A 25,030-nucleotide genomic window follows, 5' to 3' on the forward strand; every position below is an offset into this window, starting at 1 on the left:
CTCGCTCCCTCGTGGTCGCTCGTGCTGCAGCAGCTTTTCCAAGTGGGAGAGGTGTTATGCCGGAGCCAAGGTAGCCCCTTAGGGATGGGAATCCATATCACACCACAGAGGACGGTGTTTTCTATGTCCAAGGCGTACCAAAAGCACCATGATATACACCAGCTATTTACATACAAAATAATGGAAACAGACATTCCGAGCACTACTTCATGCAGTGGGAACTCGAGCCACGGCATGCCGGAAGTATCACTATGCCAAAACCTGATTGGCTGGAGACAGCTGTTTAGGGGCTGCAATATGCCCCGAAGTTCAGTGCACTCCAGATGCCGACCTCGTGTACTTTGACTGCTGAAGATTACGTCTTCGTCTCTGAATTAGACTCGTACTAGTGTGTGTGTGTGTGTGTGTGTGTGTGTGTGTGTGTGTGTGTGTGTGTGTGTTTTACTACGAACCTTCGTGGAAAATTAGAAGTGAACTTTTGTTTGCCTCAGTTAGGACACTCTTAGTGGCATAGTTTCCGTTTCTTGTTCAGTCATCAACCTTGTAAAGTTCTCAATAAAAGTTGTGTTTGTGAAAAATGGCGAATTCTCAGTCACAACAATCTCGACACCGCTAATCGTGAAATTTTCAGTTTCGAGTTGCACTGTTTCCGTAATGGTAATAGATGTGATATTTCGAAGATCCCATCGATAGAACAACAATAATAATAATAATCATACTAATAAAAATGCACCGGGATATCTACTAAACAGCATGTGTTTACCGGACTCAATGTTGAAAAGAATAATTAGTGGAACTATGGTGATATCATATACAAATAGTAATCGAGTTTGGACATTATTCACAAAGCATGTTGCTAGTCCTAATGGTAACGTAAGGCCCTAACGAAATGTAATGGACTTGAATGAGGTAAGAATAATAGTTGGTATTAATCTATGAGGCCATTGGAGGAGGATACAAGGAAAACAGGTTTCGCATCAGTTAAATTCACGCCCACGACGTGGAAAGGGCTTCATTCAAAGCTGATCAATTTTCCATGTAAGTGCAAATGTTTTCTAGATGACCCGCTGCAATAGCTGTTGATTATGAAGATGCCTGATACCGTACCTCCTGGACTAAGTTTACCAAATAAAAAACATATGCCTCAACCCAGGATCGAACCGTCACCCTTCTTCATGGGAACCCAAAACTCTCTCCACTGCACAAACTGTACAACACGACTATAATAAGGTAACAGGGGTAGTCACCCTACGTGTGGTTACAGTGCTGCGAGACTGCCACACTCTAACGTCCTTTTTCTGCCCTGTGTAGTCGCCGAAAGAAATTTTGTGAGCGATTTCTTCATCGCTGGCGTGTGAGGAGTCGCGCTGGAAAGCTCGAATGCGCGAATTCTGTTTCACCCTGTATAGTGCTGTTGTTTAAGAAGCATTAAGCTATTCTTCCAAGCAGAGACGAAAGAGTCAGTTAATATTCATTCGTATTTCTTACTTCTAAAAACTCTGAATAGCGGCAGTTACATCTCGGCCTTGCTTATTAACCTTAATGCCTAACTGCAGTGAAATAGGAAGGTTAACTGTTTTAGATTTAAGCTAATGTTAGGATGAGAGTGTCGATTGATTTAACACGTGAGAAACAGAACCGATCTACTTGCTCGTTATATACGGACGCATCAACAAAGTGAATTTTCTGCTTCACTCCGATCTCAGTATGAGCAGCAGTGTTGGCTCTCGGCGGATAGTATCCAGACAGCGAGCAACGAGAAAGATACTGTGTATCTCGCACCTTCAGCGCATGGCAGGTGGCAGTAGGATCGAAGAAATGGTAGGTTTACCCCGGACAATGAAGTCGCGGAGGCAGCACCCTGCGGGCCGGCTGAAAGCACGGCAGCTCATGGACTCACTGAAGGGATTGCAGGAGGGGCCCTGCTGTGAGCTGGCCAAGAATCGAGCATCTCATCTGCAGCACGTACCCCGGAACCAGGTCACAGGCAGCACGAGGTAGTCTTGAGATTAGGTTCCGTGCCGTGAGGAGAGCCGGCGCAGTTCATTAATAATTATTAAAATTATTTGCATCGTTCAATTGCTTTCTGTTGAGCTAACCACTACTGAGCCCTGACTGAGCATGAAACTCGTCATTCTGGTAGTCTTCATCCCCACCACTCTCCTGACACACAATGGTTTCCAGCCGAAACCGTTATTGGCTATATGTTAGTTTTTCACTGAGAAATAGATATTAATGTATCGTGATCATAATCTTTGTAAACATATTAGCAGTAGCAATGAACTACTAATAAAATATTGCATAAAACAGCCTGAATCGCATATTAGCACTAGCAATGAATCACTAGTAAAATACTGCATGAAACAATCAGGATCGTATTAAAAAACTTTAATGGTAAATGGTGACTTGTTTCAAGCCTATATGGACCAATTCAAATTACAACAGATAAAAGGGAAGCAAGTAATTTAATAAACAATAATTTGAACATAATTTACATGAACTTACACCCAGTGACGTCTCATGGAGACGATGGTACGAAATAGAAAGTACGGAAATCGTGTACTGACTTCAGTGGGTACTATCCAGTTTCGTCCTCCGAGCTATCGTCTAAACACGCCATCACTGGATATTACATGGTATAATTGGTGTTAACTTAATTGTTACTGCATTACATGTTTCTCTCTATTCTGTTGTACGCTAAATTATAGCGTATGCTCCATGTGTGACCCACGTCGGGTCGAAACCGATGACCACTTAAGAATAAAATTGTTTCCAATAAGTCAAGAGAGTTCTGTACAATATAAGAGTTTCATGTATCCTTCTCATAAATACTGCTATAAATTCTACAAATGTACTTTGATTAATCCTCTAAATACCTTGCTGCTGGTTACAAAATTTTTTATTACTGGCATGTGGCGAGATATGTGTTTCTCGGACTAACACCCTTTTACACCCATATACAGTAAATTCTTTCAACACGTTTCATTATTCGGGTGAAGTACGCTGTTCGATTAATGACCGATGTAAGTCAAGAACTTCAGAATCAAATACCAACGAGATTGTTGAAGGGCACAGGAAGGAAAAATCAGGGAATATTTGAAAGGGGTTTCCCGTTCTGGCATTTGCTCTGTATGCAAAATAAAACTGCCAAATTGCGTGCCGGGTAGTAATGCAAACTACTTTTGATTTGCAGAATGAGATTTTCACTCTGCAGCGGAGTGTGCGCTGATATGAAACTTCCTGGCAGATTAAAACTGTGTGTCCGACCGAGACTCGAACTCGGGACCTTTACCTTACGCGGGCAAGTGCTCTACCATCTTTTTTTTTTTTTTGAGGGTTTTATTTATTTATTTTATATGAAGGAAGGTAGGAGAAACAAAAACCTTTATTATTCACAAAATAAACATAGTACGTCCTGCCACATGATAACTGTTCTGGAAGGATCCTCGCTGCCGGCCTACCATGCAGCATGAAATAACAACAAAATCGAAGTGGGGCCACCTCCGGCACCCGAAAGAAAAGTATGTTGGATATGAAAACAAAATTAGAAATTCATCCATTTGATAACTGTTCAAGCGTGAGTTTTTCGTAGGTCGCATACTCGCATAGTGTTCTTAGTCGATCACTTTAACTTGGTCTGTTTCACAACGACAGCACCGCCGCTCATCTTTGCGCACCCGGCACACCCCAGGTATATGGCGGGTCCGGAAAAACCGTTACTAGGAAATTGGCATACCAATCCTTGTACTTTTGTAGCCGTAATAGTGTTGTGTGTCCATCTTGCAAGTATTGCCAGTAATCCAGGACGTTCAGTAAGTTCGTACGTGAGTCTCTATAGATGTAATGGACCGTCATACACGTGATCCACGCCACCGCGTTCGTCTTATGACGCGGAAAATACGTTTCCTCTGGAAAAAATACTATGTCAGAAGAGACTGCTGTATAGATAGTGCGCCGCATGAACGCAATTATCTTTCTTGCGAGAGTCCAGACAGCCAATGCCTCGCCGCAGACCAGCCGATGGTCGTCCGTATCCAGCACGCCGCAGTGCTGACACAAGGGCGAATCCGCCAAATGGATTGCGTACTTTTTATCATTTGTAGGGTATTTTCGGTTGACGACAATGTACCATGTTGATCTGACTGATGTAGGTAGGTGGGGGTGGTGGACGGTGCGCCACACCACGTGCCAATTAACAGCTGGATGTTTGCGTTCCACCCTATTCCGGGCGATCTGTCGAAGAAGCAGATGGTACACGTCCTTCGATGTCGACTGTCGGGTCGTCGGTAAACGCTCTCCAACGTAACTGTGTTCCACGATGAACGTGCGCACATACGTTAAAGGGGGCGATATATGGCCGACAATGACTGGAGGAAGATGCGATGTTGGTACGAGTTCTTCGATGATCGTCCCCGTAAGCGAGTGGTTCCTGTTGCACCACCGTTTGAGCATAGTATTAATAAACATGGCACGCGCATTCTCGTGCACGTTCACTAAACCAACGCCCCCCTCTCGCGCTGGGAGGGTAAGCGTGTTGTACTGTACCTTAAAGAGTTGTCCCAGGCACACATAGTACCCAAAAGCCGCCTGAATCCTGATAGCCATCGTACGCGTCAGGGGGAGAAGGTGTGTCAGGTGGCACATCATGGGCGCGAGATAAAGGTTGACGAGTAACACTCGCTGCAGCATATCCATCGACCGTAGGGCGTTTAGTCGTACTGCCGTGCGGACACTGAGTAACAGTCTTCGGTAGTTGTCCGCAGCCGTTCCCGCTGTCTCTTTATGAAAGGTGATACCGAAACAGCGGAGGGTTTCCACCGCAGGTAAGGGCCCTTCCGTTCCCGGTTCTAGTCCACGCTCCACATGCATGAATTGTGATTTTCGGTAGTTGACCACACTTCCAGCTGCCATCCCATATGTCTGTAGCCAATCCAGTGCTGTTTGAGTCTCCCTCTCATTCCGCACGAGGAACACAATATCATCCGCGTATGCTCTGCATTTGAATGATAAATGCCGTAGGGAGATTCCGGTAAGACGGCGGCGAAGGCCTGCGAGGCACGGCTCTAAGGCGATCGCATAAAGGAGGATCGACGAGGGGCAACCCTGTCTCACTGATCTTCTTAAAATACTCAGTTCTCCCTCCGTTGACGACCATCGCTGATCTGGCGCCGTGCAACAGCCGCATCACAGCATTGGTCAGTAATGGCGAGACACCCATCCTTTTCATCACCGCCGCGACGTACACATGATCCACGCGACCAAAAGCATGATCGAAATCTACAGCAACCATCGCACCCCGGAGGCGGCATGCAGCCGCGAGGGCGACGACGTCACGATAGTCTCCCAAGGCTGTGTGGATATTACTGATGCCGCCAAGACAAGTCTGATCGGCATGTATTCGATGCTCCAGCGACTTTTTGATACGACTTCCCAAGATGCGCATGAAGATCTTGTAATCACTATTAAGGAGGGTCAAGGGGCGATAATCACAAGGCCGTTTGCCACCACGGGGCTTCGGTATCGGTATCATGAGACCTTCCGTGAATTGAATATGAACCGGTACTTCTTGCCGCAGAAGCTCATTAAACATACATAGCCACATCGGTGTCATAGTGGTCACGAAGGCACGGTAAAATTCCAACGGGAATCGATCTGGACCTGGGGACTTGTTGCAAGCACCTCGTGTAATCGCTTCCTCCAGCTCTTCACACGTAATTTCAGATAACCCGTCTGCTTCCCCGTTCACACTCGTCGCGTCTGGGATCTGTTCCAGGACGTTCCCCAGCTCCCTCTGAGCCTCCCCGTTGCTCGCATAGAATCTGCTAAAATGATCCGTAAACGCCTGTGCTATGCCCCTTTGTGTTGTAAAACGACGGCCATCGCCGAGATCGATCTCATGTATTAAATTCCTGCGTCGTCTTCGTCTTTCCTTTATCACGTAATGCATCGAGGGAACCTCGTTGGGCAGGAAATCCTGCGACCTCGCGCGTATCATCGTACCTGCCATCCTCTGCTTCGCAAGTTGTACCAGCTTCGCCTTAACTCGGTGGACGGCCGTCTGGCGTTCTGGTGTAGGTGGTTGAGCTAACAGTTCCCGGAGAGCCGCAAAGTAAAACTCAGTGGTCGTGCGCTGCCATTGAGAAACCTCCTTCCCGTAACCTATTAACGTCCTCCGTAAAGCTGGCTTCGCGCACTCGATCCACCACTGCAGGATAGAACCGAAAGAATTTCGGCGACGGAGACAGCCATTCCACGCGTCCTCCACCATGCGTCGGCATTCTGCATCTCGCAGGTGGGAGACGTTCATCTTCCAATTACCCCTCCGTCTCCATATCTGCTGTCTATCAAGGTTAACCGTACAAATATATGCCTCGTGGTCCGAAAACGCTGTCGGCCATATTTCTGCGTCCACCGTCGACACTGCTAACGCCCTTGAAACGTAGATTCGGTCCAAACGGCCCGCGGAGTGGCTAGTAAAAAATGTATATCCTGGTCGGTTGCGATACTTCAGGTCCCATGTATCGACTAATTCCTTCCCGTTGACCAGCTCCCTAAGTTCTGGGCTAGTAGTATACTTAGGTTGTTGGTCCTTTCTGTCAAGCACACAATTGAAATCTCCGCCGAGTATGCAACCATCGTATCGTCCCTGGAACAACGGTGCAACCTCATGGGCGTAAAAATCTGCTCTGTCCCTTCTCTTATCCGAGCCTGACGGTGCGTATATGTTGATCAAACGTATTCCTCCTATGGTCACGGCCGTACCACGGGCAGAAGGCAAATACTTTACTTCGTCTGCACGTATCCCTTCCTTTAATAATATAGCTGTGCCAACGCCTCTCTCGTCACACTGTGAACAGAAAAGTCTGAGGGGGGAAGTACCCGAACTTCTTGTAATAGTGCGATGTCTAAATCCGCAACCTTTATCATGTCACTGAGCATCTTGATTTTTACCGGCGTCCCAATGCTATTGATGTTAACAGACCCTATCCGATAAGCTTGTTGCATGGCGGTCTACGTAGATAGGGTACCGTACGGTCGCTAATTTTGCCGTACATAGGCTGCTGTCGGACTAACGTCCCCCGCCGTCCCCTCATATGGTCTGCCATTATTCCGTGCACTCTGCCGATCTTACACCGGGAGAGTGCGTGGGAGCAGTTCCTCCGGCATCATCTGTCCCCCACGGGGGTGGCTCTTCTGACCAGTCCCCTAGTGTCCCATCGTTGTCGTGCGGTGCAGGCGACGTAGCCTCCTCAGTAGCCTGTTGCCGTCTATTGAGCTCCTTCGCTGTGTCTGGAGCATCATCAGCGGTAGGTCGTGCCGCCGTCCCGCTGGCCACCGTTGCATCCACGCGAGGCAGTTCTTCAGTATCCATGGTCGCCTGTTCTGTACCCGTAAACTTCTCAGAATTATCTGCTAGATCAGAGTGGTCGTTCTCCACCGTGAGGCGGCGCTTCTTCCGGCGTTTTGGTGAGCGCTGTTTACGTTGCCGGGCCTCGGAATCAGAGGTCAGCATGGTCTCCAGTTGTTCGTGGGGGACGTCGGAATCGTGCGCCTTCGTATTATCGACGTCTCCAAGTGCCTTATCGGAAGGGGCCGCAAGCGGAACCGAAGAGAGGGCGTCCTGTGACTGCTGCAGGTGGTCCAGCGCAACGTCGTCTTTCTGTTGCTCGCCACGATCCGCCGCTGTCTGTGTGTTCTGGTACGCGTCTGTCTCGCGGCCCACGTCATCGCGTAATGCGGCGACGTAAGTCATGGCAAGCACAGTCGGATGCGGCGTGAGGGGTGGATCATCCCGTGGCAGCTGTAATAACCTTCGTTGAGCACACTCAGAACGTATGTGTCCCTCCTTCCCACATCCAGAGCACGTCCTTGGTTGTCCGTCGTAAATGACAATCGCCCTACAACCGGCGATGTACAAGTATGACGGGACGTGTTTTCGGAGTTCAATCCGTATTTGTCTGACGCCATTGGGGACAGGATACGTCTTGAAACTCGCCCATTTTTCAGCCACGTGGGATAGGACCGTTCCGTAAGGACGCAGGGCGTCTGTCACCAATTCTTCTGGCACTTCGAATGGAAGCTCAAAGACGCGGATCGTTCGGAGTCCCATGCCGGCGTGTTCTACTGTTACCGCTCCAACATTCCCGTCCGAATGACACAAACGAAGTCCTTGTCGGTGTCGAAGTAGTAGTTCGTCACATGCCGCTTCATTTATAAGCTTGACATAAACCACGCTACTGACTATAGATAAGTGTATTCCAACTAGAACGTCAGGTTCGATTTTCACCTCGTCCCGTAAATAACGTTCGATCTCGTACGCCTTCGGTCGAGCATATTCGTTAACAAAAGTAAATTTCAGTGTCGATTTGCGGAACGACAAGGCCATGATTCGTTCTATGTATTACCGCGACACACCGCTACACACGTAACGTAAACACCTCTCGCGCAGACGTGCGGCAGGGACGTAAACACCGTCCGAACCGCTGCGCCGCCGAAGGCTGACTGTGCCTGGGGTCGGTCGGACACACAGTTTTAATCTGCCAGGAAGTTTCATATCAGCGCACACTCCGCTGCAGAGTGAAAATCTCATTCTGGAAATATCTCCCAGGCTGTGGCTAAGCCATATCTCCGCAGTATCCTTTCTTTCAGGAGTGCTAGTTCAGCATGGTTCGCAGGAGAGCTTCTGTAAAGTTTGGAAGGTAGGAGACGAGATACTGGCAGAAGAAAAGCTGTGATGACCGGGCGTGAGTCGTGCTTCGGTAGCTCAGATGGTAGAGCACTTGCTCGGGTAAGGCAAAGGTCCCGAGTTCGAGTCTCGGTCGGACACACATTTTAATCTGCCAGGAAGTTTCTACTTTTAATTTGTTTAATTAGTTACGGGACACTACCCCTCAGACTAAAAAATAACAATTTGCTCGACATAGAAGTGTTTATGAGTACTCAGAATAAGGTCCAATCGGCTCTTTTACACATCACCATCTCACACCACCTGGTTGGCCATTGCAGAAATCGTTCCTTCCAGCCAAATATCCAAGGCGGCCGGGTGTGAGACCAAGAAATTTCCTTTTGGGTATGTTTTGGAAGTTTCCGGTACTTTCATCGGTGATGACCAAGGGAATCGTCCCGAAGAGCCTGTTCGGACTGGGAGAGTAGGACTAAATCAATTTATGTTCCACAGGAATAAATTAACTTTTTTAAATTAGTATGTATGTTTGTTGAGTATGGCGTGATTGGATTAAGTGTGTTCTCACAGCCCTACAGAAAGGCAATATAAATACAATAAATCTGTTACAATACTGCTCAGCAAAGTAACATCACTGGCAATCCACCAGGGTTCCGCGCTGGAAACTCTTTGACAACCAGTTGATCTCACGGCTGTTGCGTTCAGTTGCTTTACCGGTGTATATTACCTGGACCGAGTGATTATTCATCGTAAATGTGCCCTATACCCTGTTGACGTACATTAGTGATCCCAACCTGATATGCGCACGTAATTGTCCTTATACACTGTGGACCAACAAATCTTTGTGTAATTCAGCCTAAAATAATTTTTAAAACTAGACAATATGATTCATCAGGTCAAGGGGAGAGGTCTTTAAGCCGTCCGTCTGTTCGAACTATGTCAATGCACTGATGCAGGTAACCCTTCATGTTGTTCATAACTGTGTCCAATGTCAATAGTTCTCGGTGACTAAAGATGTTTGCAAGGAAACTATTTCTGCGTAATTATGTATGAACGTATCGTAAAATGTAACCATCTCTATTTCGGTGTTTCTACTTCTGCGCTGCTGCGGCTGTACGAAGACCCTTTCTTTTGCGTTTATCCAAATTAGTTGCTAAAATCGTGATAGGGCAAAATACCGGAAAGTTCAGTTTTGAAATAAACCAAAACTTTTAGAGCCACGGGTTCAAACGTTTCGACATCTGACACGTGCTTGATGTAAAATTTTTCTTTATACAGGGTAAGTCACGTAAGACCTCTTTTATTTCGTGGAGGACTACACTTATAGGTACTGCGTGTTCGTCAAATCTTAGAGCGTTGAGTTGAGCGTACTTTTTTGTGTTTGCGTATTGGTTTTAGCGTTGGAATCAGCGGAGATATTGAAGTAAGTACGTTTTCTTAAATAGAACCATATACTTTTTATAACTGCTTTCTATAACTAACAAAAAGAGAATTATAGTGACATAGCATTTGGTAATGCTGAGGTTGAAGCCTGTCGGAAAAAGAAATCGAGAAGTGTAGGTTGGTTGGTTGGTTGGTTGAGAACCAAACAGCAAGGTCAAGGGTCCAATCACTTTAGGGAAGGAGTGGGAAGAAAGTCGGCCGTACCCTTTCAGTGGAACCAACCAGGCATTTGTCTTAAGCGACTTAGGGAAACCACATAAAACCTAAATCAGGACGGCCAGGAGCGGGTTTCAGCCATCGTTCTCGAGAAATGTGGCACGAATCGTCATTAGCGGACCAAACACAAGCAGAGCTCTCGTGTAGCGCTGTGTCAGGATGTCAACACATTTGCATGTTTACTTGTCTGCGCTGTAGGTCACTCACCTCTGCTTCAACATTCGTTGCGTGCACATATGTAAGCCCATGAGGAGAAGTTGAATATACTATTTTTATGTGTTGAATGTAAAAAGAAATATCGTGGTTGTTCTAGCCACGATGTTAACAAGGGAACCTCCCCATCGCACCCCCCTCGGATTTAGCTATAAGTTGGAACGGTGGACAGGCCTTGAAAAACTGAACACAGATCAATCGAGAAAACAGGGAGAAGTTGTGTGGAACTATGAAAAAAATTAGCAAAATATACGAACTGAGTAGTTCACGTAAAACATGTGCAACTTCAAGGGTGATATGCAGTCGGGAGCGCCGTGGTCCTGTGGTTAGCGTGAGCAGCTGCGGAGTCAGAGGTCCATGGTTCAAGTCCTCCCCCGAGTGAAAAATTCACTTTCTTTATTTTCGCAAAGTTATGATCTGTCAGTTCTTTCATTGACGTCTCTGTTCACTGCAATAAGTTTAGTGTCTGTGTTTTGCGACCGCACCGCAAAACCGTGCGATTAGTAGACGAAAGGACGTGCCTCTCCAATGGGAACTGAAAACATTTCATCGCACGGTCATAGGTCAACCGATTCCTCAACAGGAAAACACGTCTGATATATTCTATACGGTACTGTTGACGGCATGTGCGTCACATTATAGTAATATGTTGTCGACCCACCTAACTTGTACTCTTGGCGAATGGGTAAAAAGATTCTTTTACCTTGCCCGATATAGGTTTTTTTGTGGATGTGATTATCACTCCCAAAAAAGTGATCGCATCGGACGGACGGATAATAATGGTCTGAAAACAAAAAATTAAAATTTTCAGTCGAGGGTGGTGGTGGTTGTTGGGATGTTTAAGGGGGACTAAACAGCTAAGGTCATCAGTCCCCCAGTCGAGGGACGACTTGATCCAAGGACCTCTCACTCCACAGGTGCTCATGCTAACCACAGGACCACGGCGCTCCTGACTGCACATTACCCTTTAAGTTGCATATATTGCACATGGACTACTCAGTTCGTATATTTTGCTAATTTTTTTCATAGTTCCACAAAACTTCTTCCTGTTTTCTCGATTCATCTGTGTTCAGTTTTTCAAGGCCTATCCACTCTGCCAACTTGTAACTAAATCTGAGGGGGGTGCGATGGGGAAGTTCCCTTGCAAAGGAATCCGTACAGTGGTACAACAGTTTGCCAAGGAATTTGGAATCAGCCAGACGAGTGTCATTCGCATCCGGCATCGACATAATTTCCATCTCTATCATCTGCCACTATATCAAGCACTTGACGACTGTGGTGTTGAAAGTCATACAGATTTTTGTCGATTTGGCCCTCAGCATCTAAGTGGGGACCCTACGTTTATGCAACGTATCTCTTTACCGATCAACCAGCGTTTACTAACCACGTTAAGGTAAATTTGCATAACACGCGCTACTGGGCAGCCGAAAATCCACACCGACTTCGGCGGGTGCAATATCAACGGTCGTGGAAAGTAAACGTATGGTGCGGCATCATAGTAAATTACATTCTGGGACGTTACTTCATCTGAGGCGTTATAAATGGATATTCGTACGCACAATGTTTGACGATAATTCTGCCTGTTCTTCTAGAAGAGGTACCACTGGTTATTCGAGAGTATGTGACAACAACACGATGGCTGTCCTGCTCACTCGACTCATGTTGGTACCTAAATACTGAATGAGAACTTTCATGGAATTTGGATACGACGAAATTTAGTTATCAAATGACCTGAGAAATACCCTAAGTTGACTTCTCTTGATTTAATTCTTTGAGGAACACACAAAGATGCAGTCTATGATGAAGCCCCAACTACGCCAAACGACATGTGGCGACGAAACGCCAGTGCATGCCCTACCACAGGGACGGGCAAATGTTGCACGCGGCTCATGAGCACACAGCGCTGCACGTGTGCTGCTCACGTGCAATCGTCGAACGGAGCAGTGACGGCAGCCGGCAGGTTGCCGCAGTGTAGTTCCAGGCAAAGCTGCGGACGTTGAAGCGAAGCGACCACTACGTAGTGAATTTCAGTAACCGGAAAATGCAGAGTGAATCAAGGAAACGGAGAATTGGAGATTTGCTATCTTTTAAAAAGGAAAGGGAGAATCATTTTTTCTCTGTGCAAACACGTGAAAATTGGAAATGTATAATACGCGACAGTATTCTCGCTGGTCAGCGGAAGTTTAATATTGCACACCATTATAATAAATTTCAGTATGTTGCCGTTCTTAGTGCAATAAAAGAGGAATTTCTCAAGCGATTTGGGGATATATCCTACTTATCCCAAGGTTTTGAATAGTTCTCGAGACAATCTGCTGTTTCTTTAGATGATATTCATCCCAGTTTGCAAATGGAATTAATAGGTCTACAGCGTATTTCTCGTCTGAGAGACAGGTTCCTTTTGGTAAGACGTGTGATAGAATTTTATCACGACCTTCCACAGCAAGTTTCCTCGTCTCCATCGTGGAGCCGCGAAGATAATGTCAATGTTTGGCTCGACATACGTTTGTGAGAGATTTTTTTCTGTTATGAAAATTAATAAGTCTCGGTTAAGAGCAAACATCAGTAATGAAAATTTGCGTAACTGTTTGCGTTTCTCTGTATGTAGAAATTTTGTTCCAGACATTAAACGTATTGTAAACTCCACCTGTGATAATTAAATAAAACGTATCGTAGGTAATAGGTACTCTTTCAAACGATGATTACTTTCAAGCACTCCTACTACCCTTATTCCTTCATTCAATAAAGCAGGCCAGGAAACACGCATTACAGAGGAAGAAGCGGAGAGACGGTATGGTCGGGAGGGGAGAGAAGCGGGTGGCCAGCTTGCCCCTGTGTGCACGCAGAACACCTGTTAACTGCACACTTGCATGTGCACCGCACACGTGCAGAATTCCTGCCCGCCCCAGTCTACCATATCATCCACTGCAATCAAACAAAAATACAAATATTTCAAAAAAATGAAAGAAAGTCACTGAAATAAAAAAGAACGCAAGTCTATTAAAACCACACCCGTTGTAAATCATCTGTCTTTCGAACGGCGATTGCAGATGTGCCTTCCCTTTCATGATCAGAAGTTTGAACATAAGCTTAAATAATGGATGAAGTTACTTTTTTGGAAGACCCAGATGACTTGGGTGGTTACTTTTTTGGAAAACCAAATTTATGTTAAGATGACTTGGGTGGTTGCTAAATCACTGTTAGTAAATTGTTTATTTCATTTACGTGTGTACAATATTGGATTGCAGTATCAAATAAGTCGACAGCGTGAATTGTACTTTGGTGATAACTGTCCCCCGCGTGCTTACGCACAGCATGAAACAACCTTTCCTTAAGATGAATATTTATTTTGCGATGTACAGTATTATTAGTAAAATGTTTAGCTCAACGGATATATCCCAGAGGACACAATTTATTGCAATGTATGTAGAGACAGTTGTCCGACAGCATGTATGTTAACTCTAAGAAGCGCACAGCCTATTACAGGAAAACAGAGGTCAAACTTCCTTTTAACATTTAGATATTTAATACAATGGTTTCTTTTCGCAGCACGTAAGACCTCCTTATTCCTAAGTAATGAATATTTATTTTGTCTATTTTAGCTCACATAAATCTGGGAGGATAAAAAAATGTGAAATAGTTCTGTTAAGGCCTTTGTGATATGCTAGATTCTAGCATGTGGGATTTCCATATACAAAATTCGTAGGTGAACCGCATCTAAAACTGCAACTAAGTCGTAACTTGGTTCAAGTGGAAATAAAGATTTATTTTCGTACGTAGGCCTACCTTACGGTATATAACTACACAGCCGGGTCCGAGACGCCCGGTTGGCAGTGTTTGCACTGCAAATGCCGTTTCCAGGCACCATACTCTGAAATTCTAGGACATTACTTAAATTTTTTATCGACAAGCTTCGATGACAGCATTACCAAACTCTGTATCACTGTAAATGTCTTATCAAGAGCTGTAAAAGGAACGTGGTTCCATTAATTAAAAAAATGAAATAACTTCAATATCTCGGTTGATAACAACGCAAAACATTAACAAAAAAAAAAACAAATACATACCCCTCGACGCTCTAACATTTTCCGAAAGCAGCGTTTCGATATGTGTAACCGTTCACGAAACAAAACGGGTGTTACGTCTTACGTGCCTCTCCCTGTTTATGGGTTTTCGTAACATGAGAAGCCACACACCACATTCTGTTGATCGCTATCGCATATTAAGCAGAGTGACTCAAAAATTATTTTCCAGGCCTCAGTGAAACGTACCTTATATATAAAAAAATTTATCTATAGAACATGGGCTCGGAAGTGCGTTACTTTAGAACTACGAGCACTTACTCATCTTCGCTACTGGAAACAAATCTCTTCTATTGAATAAGTGCTCATAGCTCCTCGGATATGCATTTGAGAACCCGTGTTTACTTAATTTTTTTTTAATTTTTCGCTACTGCAGTATGGGAAGTAAAGAGCTTGTTTCATAGTAGCTCTGTTTCTTTTTCAGAATTTTATAGTGAAGTCCCTGACACTCCGTACTCTCTTCACACAACCTCCACAGAGATAATTAAATTTTGATGTTCTCTACTGCGTTATTTTCACCTGAATAGACCGATTGATTGTATACTATTCTGGGCATTTTTCCATACAAAATAACTGACCACATACGCTATCTAAGCGTCGTTACAAAGAAAAATTCTTCCCGACTCCACCTCAACTCTATATTCCCATTTTTTCTCTCCAAGAAATCCTCCTCTCTGTTATGTAGATGGTTAATATTTTCCCTCTGCGTGTAACTCCAGATTTAAATAAATTAAATGTGAACAAAATTTCATACAGAAAAAAATTGTATACATGTAATATAACTGGCGTTGTGGGGGAGTCAAACGGAGGCACATGTATATTTTTAGGATGGTGTTACAGATCTGTAGAGCATTGGTCAGTGTTAATAAAACACGAATCGCAGGTTAACCTTTATTGATTCCAATTTTCATTTGTGTCTTTTCGTCAGCCTTGTGTGACGCCTTGTGCCAGTGACACGGTAGGATTCTTCTGGCACAGCCACACTGGTCGCCGAGGCCGCTATTTCAGCAGTTCATCTGAAGTCTAGAGGGCTATCCTCTGGCAGTCCGTAGGTGCAGCTGTAGTGTGATAGTGCGTTCCCATGCTGTTAGTGTCCACGATTCCGATCTAGATGACGACAATGGTGATGACCCATCGGGATGCACCGTTCTGTCAGAAATAGTGTAGCTGGCTGATCATGGAACCACCGCAAAGCCAGGCCCTAGTACCTGCCTGCTACAATGATCAGGAAGAGATGAACCAGACGGCCCTCTCATCCCCTAGTTACAATCACGTTGCCATATTCACCGTCAGATTTACTGGTGTTGAAAAGACGTAACTCTCCCCAGCCCTCATACGGCAAGCAATGGCCAATGCTAATTCCCACAAATTGCAGGCCATAGTTATTTCGACGTTATAATCTAAGGAATGGCAAAAACATGCTCACCACAAGCCCTACAACATCTGGCACACGGACGTCACCACAACGTAATAATCACTGAATCAATGACTTGGCTATGAATCTCGGATATGGAGCTTAATGACCAGTCGAAATCAGATCTGATGAACTGCAGTACTACTGGAGAGAAGTGGGAGGCAATGGCGTGAGCCTTTGTTCATTACAACTAGTACAGACTAATTCCTTACTATGGTTAGTGATCTTTGTATCGATGTATTAGTTTAAGAATTTGTTGCTGCAGTGCATTTGTTAACTGTTCTGTCAAGCCTCTGTAATCTGTTACACTGTTCGAGGTGATATTCGATGCTCCACAGCTTAAGATGTCCCCTCTCCCCATTCCTCCCCTCCTACCTCTCCCCCTCCCTCTCACCATCCCACTCCCACTCCCCAGCCCTCTCCACCTTCCCATCCCGCACAACCTTCATATACCTCTCCTTCACAACCCTCTCCCCCTCCCCAACCCTCCACATGCCTCTCACACTCCCCAACCCTCCCCCTCGTACTCTCCCTCCCCCCACTCCATCCCCATCACTTCCTCCCCCTCTCCCATTACCCCTCTCCCCTCCCCCTGCCCCACCACTCCCCCTCTCCCCTCTCCTTCCCCCTCCACCCTCCGCACTCCCCCCTCGCTCTCACACCCTCTCCCCATCTCCCCCTTCCCCTCTTCCCCTCCCCACCTCCCCCTCCTCCAATGCCCCTCAAACCATGATCCTCCCCATCTCCCCCCACACCCTCTCCTCCTCTCCCACCACCCTCTCCCCCACCCCCATCACCTCCCTCACCCCCTCACTCTCCCCCTCCAACTAACCCACCATCTCCCCCTCCACCTCCACCTACACCTCTACCCCTCCCTCTATCAATCCCACATACCCTCCCTCTCCACTACCCCCCTCTGCCCCTCCATCTACCCCTCCCTCGCCACTGCCAGTCTCCGTCCCTCCCACTCACCTGCCCAACTCTTCCCCTCCCTCTCCCTTCCCCTCCCTCTCCCTTCCCCTCCCTCTCCCTCTCCCTTCCCCTCCCTCTCCCTTTCCCTCTCCCTTTCCCCTCCCCTCCCCCTCCCCCTCCCTTCCCCTCCCTATCTTCCCCTCCCTCTCCCTTCCCCTCCCACTCCCTCCCCTCCCCCTGCCCCTTCCCCTCCCTTCCCCTCCCTTCCCCTCCCTCACGCTTCCCCTCCCTCTCCATTACCCGCCCTCTTACTGCCCCTCCCTCTCTCTGCCCCTTTGCTCTCTCTGACCCTTCCCTCTCCTCTGCCCTTCCCTCTCTCTGTCCAACCCCCTCTCTGCCCCACCCCATCTCTCTGCCCCACCCCATCTCTCTGCCCACCCCCCCCTCTCTGCCCCACCCCACTCCCTGCCCCTCCCCCTCTTCCTTCCCCTCCCTCTCTTCCTGCCCCTCCCCTTCTTCCTGCCACCCATCTCTATCTCTGTCTTTCCCTAACCCTCTCTCTCCCTCTCTTTCCCTAACCCTCTCTCTCTCTCTCTCTCTCTCTCTCTCTCTCTCTCTCTCTCTCTCTCTCTCTCTCTCTCTCTGCCCCTAGCCTCTCTCTCTCTCTCTCTCTCTCTGCCCCTCGCCCTCTCTCTCTCTGCCCCTCGCCCTCTCTCTCTCTGCCCCTCGCCCTCTCTCTCTCTGCCCCTAGCCCTCTCTCTCTGCCCCTAGCCAACTCTCTCTGCCCCTACCCCTCTCTCTCTGCCCCTACCCCTCTCTCTCTGCCCCTAGCCCTCTCTCTCTGACCCTAGCCCTCTCTCTCTGACTCCAGCACTCTCTCTCTGACCCCAGCACTCTCTCTCTCTGACCCCAGCACTCTCTCTCTGACCCCAGCACTCTCTCTCTGACCCCAGCACTCTCTCTCTGACCCCAGCACTCTCTCTCTGACCCCAGCACTCTCTCTCTGACCCCAGCACTCTCTCTCTGACCCCAGCACTCTCTCTCTGACCCCAGCACTCTCTCTCTGACCCCAGCACCCTCTCTCTGACCCCAGCACTCTCTCTCTGACCCCAGCACTCTCTCTCTGACCCCAGCACTCTCTCTCTGACCCCAGCACTCTCTCTCTGACCCCAGCACTCTCTCTCTGACCCCAGCACTCTCTCTCTGACCCTAGCCCTCTCTCTCTGACCCTAGCCCTCCCTCTCTGACTCTAGCCCTCTCTCTCTGACTCTAGCCCTCTCTGACTCTAGCCCTCTCTCTCTGACTCTAGCCCTCTCTCTCTCTGACCCTAGCCCTCTCATTCTGAGCCTCCCTCTCTTTCTCACCCTTCATCTCTCTCTGCCCCTCCCCCCACCACCTCTCTACCTCCCCCTTATCTACTTCCCCACTCTCTACCTCACCCCTCTCCCTCACCCCTCTCTACCTCTCCCTCCCTGTTTCTCCCCCCCCTCTGCCCCTGTCTCTTTCCCCCCTCCGCCTCTGTCTCTCCCTCCTCCGACCCTGTCTCTTTCCCTCTCCGCCACTCTCTCCCCCCTCTGCCCCTGTCTCTCCCCCCTCTGCCCCTGTCTCCCCCCCTCTGCCCCTGTCTCCCCCCCTCCGCCCCTGTCTCCCCCCTCCGCCCCTGTCTCCCCCCTCCGCCCCTGTCTCCCCCCCTCCGCCCCTGTTTCCCCCCCTCTGCCCCTGTTTCCCCCCCTCCGCCCCTATTATTAAGAGGGGTTACACCAAGGAGAATGCAATAGAAAGCCGCATATCATATTTGGGTGCAACTGGGATTGCTGTGTCAGTCCAGATGTAACAATGCTGTGGATCAATTTAACCTGTATTGTACATTATGAACAACAGCGAAAATCCCTCTTTAATGTGTCTGAGCAAGAGAACAAAAGTTTCTTCAGTGAGGAATGCTAGTTGGTTTTCCGTCTGATGATGATCATAGACGAGTGTGGAAACAGAGACATACCAGTACACATCTCAGGTCGGGCGAGTTGTTGATCGGTTTAGTTTTGGGCGTGTATCATTGGCGTGTGTGTGTGTGTGTGTGTGTGTGTGTGTGTGTGTGTGTCGGACGTCTCTCACGACTATGAAGAGTAATGTCAAGATTGTGTGCTATCTGGACAGAATCCTCAAACATGATGTCCATAAAGAAAACATTTCAGTGATGGGTTATTTCGAAGCATAATTCATTAGCACCTCGTGACTACATTCCTCCCAGATGGAGATTATTTCAAACGAAAGAGAATTCGCGACCCTGCAGAAATGAACCAAACGCGTCATGCTTGGATCTCTTGAAAATTATAGAACGTCGTCGCAAGAACCGTCATACACAGAACTTCAGGAGGCCTTTGTACACTAGAACAACATGATTGAGCAGCTACGTTTAGACCTCCTTTCATACAGGATGGTATCCAAGTATGGTGTAATGCGGTGGATAACACAGTATTCAGTTTCACCCACCTTCAGTTTTTCATTTCACCGAGGTGTAAAGGTCTGCACTTTCCAACACACTGAATGCGACAGCTTTAGAAGTAGTACAGGTCGAAAAGATACTGCGGGTTTTGGAAGTGCATGCTTTTTTAGCAGACTTACAATTTATTATCTCCTAAATTCGATTAAAAATAGGAAAAAGATGTATAAAAATGAACGCAATATTCATAAACGTCCTAATGTAGGCATTTCGTAACTCAGTCACATTGAATAGAGCAAAAACGTATGTGAATGAAAAGTCAGCACATATCATTGGAATAACAAAATTAAAGGGCAGAGAAGGGCCGCGCTTTCGACTTGTTGGAGACCTACAAGTCCAAAAAGCATGAACCCACTAGGGTACTCAATGGACAAAGCACGATAACCTTTTTTTTTTTCCTTTTTGTTATTCTCTCCATTTTTTTCTGCTGAAGTCTGATCAACTTCGTTGATTTTTACTTCTGTAGGGAATGGAAAGGGTAAAAATTGTCTTATTTATATATTCTTGTATCAGCTTTAGTTTGGGCACACAGAGGGGTCCTTTCACTCGCTGCTTTTGGTGTGTGTTTGAAAACAGTGTGTAGAAGTGCTAAGGGACTTTATGTCCGTAAATTATGTAGAATTACGTAGGGGTAACATTTACGAGGGCTCACATACTATCACCTTCGGTACTTTATATCTGTGGTTGCGTGAGGTTTCTACCGTACCTACTGTGGTGAGTTGTGGTGTACTGTCGAGTATCATCTCCAACTTCCGAAATAAGGTTCGTGCCTTCTCCTTGACCTTGTCTGAGAGGTAAGATTTGCTTAAGGCTCAATGAATATCATGATTCCGGGTCCACTACTGGGCTCCAGTGGTCAATCGTAGGCATCTGCTTTGTGTAGCCTGTAACTTCTTGTAGTTAGCGGTACACGTAATACCCAAGGAGGTCGATCCATACAGAATAGATGGTTCGACTGTGGCGTGGTACAGCTGGAGTTTCGTGCGTTGGCTGAGGTACGAGCTCTTCATAAATGGGCGGAGAGCTTAGCATATTGAGGCCAGACGTCTTCTTCTCCATAATGTGATTACTATACAGCAGTTTGGCGTCCAGATGCACTCCAAGGTATTTTACAGTTATTGCCCAGGGGCGTGGATGGGCTGATATCCGTAGAGTTCATTGACAATGGGTCCCCGACGTGTGAAGACAATAATTTTGCTTTTCTCTGCATTAACGGTTATTTTGTTCCTGTGGATCCAGCGGTCCACTAAATCTAGTTGGCGCTGCATCCGTGTGGCGAGGTGGTCCATTATGGTTCCTGCAGTCAGGAGCACTGTGTCGTCTCATAGAAACTGGCAGTAACGTGTGACACCGTCGGGAGGTCGTTAATGTATAATGTATAATGACCGATCCATGTGGAAGTCCTTCAAGGACAGGCCGTGTTGTTGAATTCGTGTCGTCAATGCGGACATATTATCTGCGATCCGGGAGAAAATTGTCGAGAAGTTTTAAATAGCAGTCCGGCAGCGGAGTGGTACGTCGGAGCTTGACGATCAAGTTGCTTATCCATACTTTATCGTAAGCCTTCCCTACATCGAGAAAGACTCCAATGGTACGTTATTTATTGTTGAAATTGTCTTGGATAGATTCCGTGATGCATAGTTGTCGGAACCCAGCAGATAGCTTCGCTACGAAGCCAAACTGCTCCGGTAGGATGGTGATGTGTGCCAAAAAGATGTCCAGCATGCGCTACAGTTGGACACGTTCCAGTACCTTTCCCAGCGTCGGCAGGAAGTTTGTCACTGTAGCTGTGTACCCCCCAGGGGGTCCACAACTCTTTGGTGCATACGTGCATAGCGAGCACGGGACCCCGAGTTAATGTGGCCTTCCTTCCTTTCCAGGCTGCATACCTTCCCTTTCCGCATCCTTCCCCATCCCCCATCCCCCATCTTCACCCCCCCCCTCACCTCCGCCTCTTTCTGTCCCTTTCTCCCCCTCTGGGAGTATGTTTTGTGCCTATGTCCGGAGACGGACGCTCGAAACTGTAACAAATTCTTTGCTTTCTCTGCTTGCAAGTCTTCGTCCTTCCCTTGTCCTCCTCTTTTCCTTACTTCTCTTTGCCCTTTTCTCCGCTGCGGCGTTTGAGACCACTCTCCTTTCCATTCCCTTTCTCTTTTTTCCTCCCTGTGCGTGTCTGAAGGCCGACCCACGCATTTCCATGCGTAGCTGGTGACGGGGTAACGCGTAATTCCCCTCCCCGGGTAGACAGGTAGGACACATACGTACCCCCTGGTAACGGCCAGGCCCAGGGAGGGGTGATTACCCGAGCTGATACCTTCCGAAAGTGCCGATTGGTCGCTCCGTCCGTTTGTTGGGAGGTGTGACCTGAGGTGTTAACAATCACCTAAGGCGGGAGTGCCCTCAGAAAGGGCCCCCACAAGGAAGGAGCGCGCCATCGGAGACGCCGGTAATCATGGGGGAGACTTTCGCAATGGTTTCCTCATCTTCTACTATGTCAGCTCACAAGAGTAAGTTCTATGAGTCTCAGCCACAGACAGTCCTTCCATCGTTGCCACAGTTCCTTGTTGTTTCTCGGTCTGACGAAGGTCACGACTTCTCCACGGTCAACCCTTTCATTATTCAGAAAGGTGTAGACGCAATTGCAGGTCCTGTAAAGTCTTGTTCCAGATTACGAAATGGCACTTGTTGTTAGAAACAGTCAGTGCCCTCCAGGCACAAAAATTGCTGCGTACTTCACTGCTACACACCTTCCCTATCCAGGTAGAACCGCACCGTACTTTAAATTCATCATGTGGGGTCGTTTATACACGCTCCCTCGACGGATTGTCCGACGAGTAAATTCAACACTACCTGTCTGAACAGGGCGTAACGGCTGTTCATAGAGTCCTGAAAAGGGTTGACACGAACATCATTCCAACCCGTACTGTCTTCTTGACATTTGACAAAGTTCAACTCCCATCGAAAATCAGAGCAGGCTATGAGATAATTTCCGTTCGCCCTTACATCCCAAACCCTATGCGTTGTTATCGGTGTCAGCGTTTCAATCACACCAGCCAGTCCTGTTCCAATCCGGCCAAATGTGTTACGTGTGGCAAGGATGCCCATGAGGGTGCTTGTCCACCTCCATCCCCTCGTTGCATCAACTGTATGGGTGACCACGCTGCTTCCTCTTGAGATTGCCCCATTGTTAAAGACGAAAAGCTCATTCAGGAAATCAGAGTGAAGGAAAAGGTGTCGACCTTTCCTGCTCGAAAGTTATTCGCCAGTCGACAGCCCACTGTGCCTCAGACAGGAAAATACAGCACAGTCCTTGCCTCTCCTCGGCCAAACATGGAGGCGGCCACGCAGACTTGTGACCTTACCTTTAGTGCCACGGTCGTCAGATAGGCCAGCGCCAAGATCGCCCGTTCAACCTCCCCACTTTCGCCTGCCCACTCTATGGCTCACCCTTCATCGGGTTCTGCTAAATCTCGAGCCCAAAAGTCAGACGCCAAGACTTCGAAATAAGAGCATACTCGTGAAGATTTTTTATGCACCCCAACTTCACAACCATCGGTTCCTCCTTCATCTAAACATCATGTTTCCAAGAAGGCTAGTAAGAAACCCAGTTCATCTCCTTCTCCACCAAGGCGTGTCTCATCTACAGCACCACGTGGCGGTAATCGCCCTAGGCCGTCTTCTGTGTCGCCGAGGCGCACTGCTGCCGGCCGATCAACCGGCCGATCGCTGGTGGCAGGAGCTGCTCCTGAACAACCTATGGATCAGGATCTTCTGCCTTCGGCTGAATGCCATTCCATGCTGTCGGTCGCAAGCTCTGAGCAGTCGCTGAGTTGACGGCAACCTTGGTCACATTCCTCCATTTTCTGTTCACCCTATGTCCATTATCCACTGGAATATCCGCGGCCTTCGAGCCAATCGGGATGAATTGTCGATCCTCTTACCATCCTACTCGCCGGTCATCTTCTGTCTTCAGGAAACAAAGCTGCGTCCCCATGACCGCTTTGTTCTCCCTCATTTTCAGTCCGTCCGATATGATCTCCCCTCTGTTGAAGGCACTCAAGCACATGGAGGACTCATGAGTCTTCTCCATGATTCCATTATCACCCAATCCCCTTAAACACTTCCTTCCAAGCTGTCGCTGTCCGTCTTTCCCTTTCTAGATATACCTTTTCTCTTTGTACTGTATACATTCCATCGTCCACACCAATGGCAGCAGCTGATCTCCTTCATCTTCTTGGTCAGCTTTCACCCCCCTATCTGCTGGCTGGGGACTTCAATGCCCACCAACCGCTTTGGGGATCTCCACATCCTTGTCCGTGTGGCTCACTATTGCTAGACGTCTTCCACCAAGCGAATCTAGTTTGCCTCAACACTGGGGACCCAAATTTTTGTCTACCTCCACGACAAATTTCTCTCATTTGGACCTTACGGTCGGTACTGTTCCGCTAGCTCGGCGCTTCGAATGATTCGCCCTTGATGATACACACTCGAGTGACCACTTTCCATGTGTCCTTACACGGCAGCCTCGACAGCCATATATGCGCCCGCGACGCTGGAAGTTTGGCGAAGCCGATTGGACACTTTTTTCGTCTCTAGCGACATTCGATGACCGTCACTTTCCTAGCGTCGACGATGAGGTCACACATATTACAGACGTTATTCTTACAGCTGCGGAACGTTCAATACCACGCACATCCGCATTGCCCCGTTCCCCCCAGTTCCTTGGTGGAACGCGGCATGCCGTGACGCAATACGTGAGCGGCGACGTGCTCTTCCTGTTTTCCGCCACCATCCTACTTTGGACAACTGTATCCGCTATAAGCAGTTCCGAGCGCGATGCCGTCGCGTCATCCGCGATAGCAAGAAGGAAAGCTGGAAATTCTTTACTAGCTCATTTAACACCTTCACTCCCTCCTCGGAAGTTTGGAGTCGGATTCGACGGTTATTAGGTGCGCCTAGTTTCTCCCCGGTCTCTGGGCTCACTGTCACGCATGATACATTAGTGGACCCCATCGCAATTTCTAACTCATTGGGTCAACACTTAGCTGAGATTTCGAGCTCTTCAAATTAGCCGCCAGCGTTTCTCCCGAAGAAACGTGCAGCGGAAGTGCGACCTCTTGCTTTCTCCTCTCAAAATCGCGAAAGCTACAATACTGTTTTCTCCATACGGGAACTCCAACATGCACTCTCTTCTTCTCGCTCCTCCGCCCCAGGACCGGATGGTATCCACATCCAAATGTTGCTGCATTTATCATACCATAGTCTGCGTTACCTCCTTCGCCTTTATAATCGCATTTGGACCGATAGTACTTTTCCCAGACGATGGCGGGAAGCTATCGTCGTTCCTGTTCCGAAACCTGGAAAGGACAAACATCTCCCCTCTAGCTATCGCCCCATTTCTCTCACGAGTAGTGTATGTAAGGTTTTGGAGCGTATGGTGAATTGCCGTTTAGCTTGGTGGCTGCAGTCCCGCAGTCTTTTAACACCTGCCCAATGCGGTTTCCGAAAGCATCGTTCTTCATTTGACCATCTTGTTGCTCTCTCCACTTATGTCATGAACAATTTTC

This window comes from Schistocerca nitens, chromosome 4, assembly GCF_023898315.1.
Source record: "Schistocerca nitens isolate TAMUIC-IGC-003100 chromosome 4, iqSchNite1.1, whole genome shotgun sequence".
In the NCBI taxonomy this organism is placed as follows: Eukaryota; Metazoa; Arthropoda; class Insecta; order Orthoptera; family Acrididae; genus Schistocerca; species Schistocerca nitens.